Raw genomic sequence first — 3,724 nt, forward strand, 5'->3', positions numbered from 1 at the left:
TATGAGTGTGTCAGATGAAATTAGTTATTACTCGAAACTAGGGTGTCCCTAAGTTAGTAGAAGGGAGGATTTTTTTTTATCGTGAGACATACTAAACTAAATAAGAAAAAGCGGTTTATTCACGTATATGAATGAGGTATATAAACGCGCGCTGCTCATGATAAAGAGTTCCTCTGTGACTCGAAACTAATAGAGCCTATCTCTATTAATTACTTTGATAATTTGAATAATTTTATAACTTTAATTACATAATTTGATTTTTATTGCATGTGTCATTTGATATACTTATAGGGCCACATAAATGATTATTATCTGTTACATAATAAAATTACATGTTTATCTAACTCATAGTCAAGTTAGGTCTTATACTATAGGTGACCTAGGTAGTTGGAAAGTAATATAGACCATAAATGTCTGGAAAGGGCTATAAAACCTAGTTTTATAAGTTTACGTCATAAATATTGGGTGGTAGTCAGGTATACAAATAAACCCACTACTTTAACCTTTGGACCGCTCGAATCGGATTTATCCGACAAACACTTTTATGCCCCCACAAAATAGGATATAATAAGTAAAGCTGAATGTTGACAATATTAAAAAAAATGTATATAACATACATACATACATAACCTTACCGCTGACTGCTATCGGAGTAGGCAGAGGCAATAGAACGCCTAAAAAAAGTGTAACTAGGTATTATGTTTTTGTTGGAAATCCGAAATTATGATCTATGCTATTAATTATTTTTTCTTTTTGAAAATGTACCAAAAAGAATTTCCGATACCGGGAATCGAACCCGAGCCTCCTGGGTGAGAGCCAGGTATCCTAGCCACTAGACCATATCGGATGGTGACTGCGAATAAAATACTTGATCACATGTCCCTTATCCGATACTAAATGATTTTTATAATCCTAATGTGAGTGTCTGAACTTCGAAATCAAATGTCAAATTAAAATAAAGCTTATGGTCTATATAATTAGACTCACCTTTTATTATACTACGACATAAAATTTCATAATGAATATTAGATACTAATAAGATTTCCTCCAATAAATATAACTTTTTACAACCAACTCCTACGGGAAATAACAAGCATACTATTACATTAAGTTATGCAAAGAACAAAACTATTATAACAGGCAACAAGCGATGAAAATTACACGAAATTCAACCTTATTTCTTTGCACTAACTCACATAAGCCGTGTGAGCGAGTCCCATCTGCGCTCAGACTAAAGTTTAGCTTTAATTAAGTTTACAATGATTAATCACTACGTTAACTATTCAAAATTAACGTTGGTTATACAAATTGCTTATGTTAGTACTCTCTAGTGCAGACTTGAGACATTTTCCTTTAGCTTATCTAGATCTATGTATTGTTTTTTCGTTGTGTAATGGGATTTGAGATCATTTAAATATTAAGACTGTTATATTTTTGTTTAAAGTAAAGGTATCTAATATTAGATCTTTAAAAAACAAACATAAGTGGAAGGAGGGTAGGGAGGCCTTTACCCAGCCGTGGGACTACCATGTCTGACAAAAAAAACAAACACGTTGCCCTTCACTTAGATTTTGTCCTGTGTTGTGGGTGCGTTTACAAACATACATTTTCACATGCATATAACACTCAGATCCGAAGCAACAATTTGTGAATCACACAAAGTGAGAATCGAAACCGATACGGTATAAGTTTTACAGTAGGTACTACATTATTTTTTGACAAAATACATGAACAGAACTTAAACACTCACTAATCTTCAATCAGCTTTATTTTAATCGTAGATTTGAACATGTAATGCCATGGCATTTTAAAAGTGAGTGCATGAATCATACTAATATTATAAATGTGAAAGTTATGTTTTTTGGATGTTTGTCCGTCAATCACGCTGAAACCACTGAACGGATTTTAATGCAATTTGGTATAGAGATAGGTTATGAGCTGACTTGGGTGATAGGATACTTTTTATCGGGATCTTTTTACGGGAACGTGGGCAAAGCCGCTTAAAGAGTATAAATCTGAAAGTTTTTTTTATTTAGATGTTTTGTCGGTCAATTACTCAGAAACCAAATATTTAACATATAAGACTGAGTTATAAACATGGGCGAAACCGCTCTCAGAACCTGACTTAAAATTAAATCCTTTGACTAAGGACTTTGACTTATAATATTTAGTGCTTTTCTATGAACTTAGAGGTCGTTTAATAATTTCAAAATAGTAAACAAATAAGTTAACGTTAAATCGTTAACGTAGAAATATCAAACGCAGCTTATAGACAGTTTTCGTGAATGCCTTTACATCAGTTCGTTACAAATCGGATAAACTCTATGGGTAGGGTGACCATGTAGTGTGATGTTTAAGGATTAATCCTGTTGAATGATCTGGTGCTGACAAAAAAAGTATACAATATTTTTGCCAAAACCAAAAATGTTGAATAGTTGGACTGATTGTGTAGGAAATTAATTATATTATAACCGCCGGAAAAGAATACGTCAAGTAATAATTCCCCCTATGTATTTGGAGAAAGGGTATTTAAAAGAGGCGTATCTTTTTAAAAATAGTCAGAACTCAACAAATTGCATAGATAAACCCGCATTGCATACGTAAAGTGGGAATGATGGGGTTAAAAAGGTATAATTTAAAAAATATGGCGTATAAATAAAAGTTGTCGATAATTTAACATTTGACTTTAAAACGTTTTTAAAGGCCGAACAGGTTATTACAATAATAATAATTTTATACAAAATAGCGTGGTAATTATAAATCCAATTCAAAAATATGGCACAGATAAAACAAGTTCATAAAGATTAACTAATAATAACATAACTCATTACTTTATTTTTTTAATACGAAACAACAGTACATGATATTTATTTAAGATAAGATAATACAAAACTCTATTAGCTTATTATTTATGGCTTAGAACATAAATTTAAGTAATATTTAGATTAGATTAATTCAGACTATAAACTGTATACCTAAGGGAATTGAGTTAGTAGGAATATGATGTGAAATTGTCTTCATATCCGCTGTAGAAAGGATTAGTAGAGCGAAAAATAGAATTTTCTCTTGGAATATTTACGCGAAAACATTTTTCGGATAGTAAAATTATTTTTATGTTGTTTTAAGAGAAATGTTATTAAAGTTTATATGGGAAGAATAAGAATGAAAGTAGGGGAATATTTGTGATGTGTTATTTTTGTCATGGTGGTGCGGAGGTTTAAGACACCCGCTTTTCATGCATGAGGTCTTGAAAGTAACTTTTTCCGATTTACTTTCTAAGATTATTTAGACACCACTGAAGGAAAACATCAATAGGAGCAGGAGGTTGAAAATTATATAAATACGAAAGTAATTCACGTCTCTGTCTCTTCTTTACTCCAAAACTACTGTACCGATTTGAATATTATTTTTGTGTATTTATAGAAAAGTCTATAAGCTATAAAACATCACGCTATGGCCAAAAGGAGCTGAGCAGAGCGGGTGACACTGCGTTTAACTAGTTATAGTACAAAATAATTCTTTTTTTTTCTTATGGGGCAAGTGTGCCAGGTTCTACACTAGATACAGTCATGAAAACACCGGAACATTGAAGTGCGGCGCGTCCTAGGGACATGAATGACTGTCTTGGATCCCGCAACGAAGTAAATCAGAAGATATTATTAGAGGAGAGGAAAATAAACAAAAGAAAGAATACATTTTACAAAAATCGAAGAGCATTTCGAAT

At 32.1% G+C, this 3,724-nt stretch overlaps 1 non-coding gene across 1 annotated transcript; it reads right to left on the reverse strand.

Annotated features, from left to right (window-relative positions):
• Positions 1-775: 775 nt before the first annotated feature.
• On the reverse strand, positions 776-847 carry Trnae-cuc (transfer RNA glutamic acid (anticodon CUC)). Its single transcript has one exon. It is a non-coding gene; the product is annotated as a tRNA-Glu (tRNA).
• Between the last annotated feature and the right edge of the window lie 2,877 nt (positions 848-3,724).

This window comes from Spodoptera frugiperda, chromosome 7 (genome assembly GCF_023101765.2).
Source record: "Spodoptera frugiperda isolate SF20-4 chromosome 7, AGI-APGP_CSIRO_Sfru_2.0, whole genome shotgun sequence".
Classification (NCBI taxonomy): domain Eukaryota; kingdom Metazoa; phylum Arthropoda; class Insecta; order Lepidoptera; family Noctuidae; genus Spodoptera; species Spodoptera frugiperda.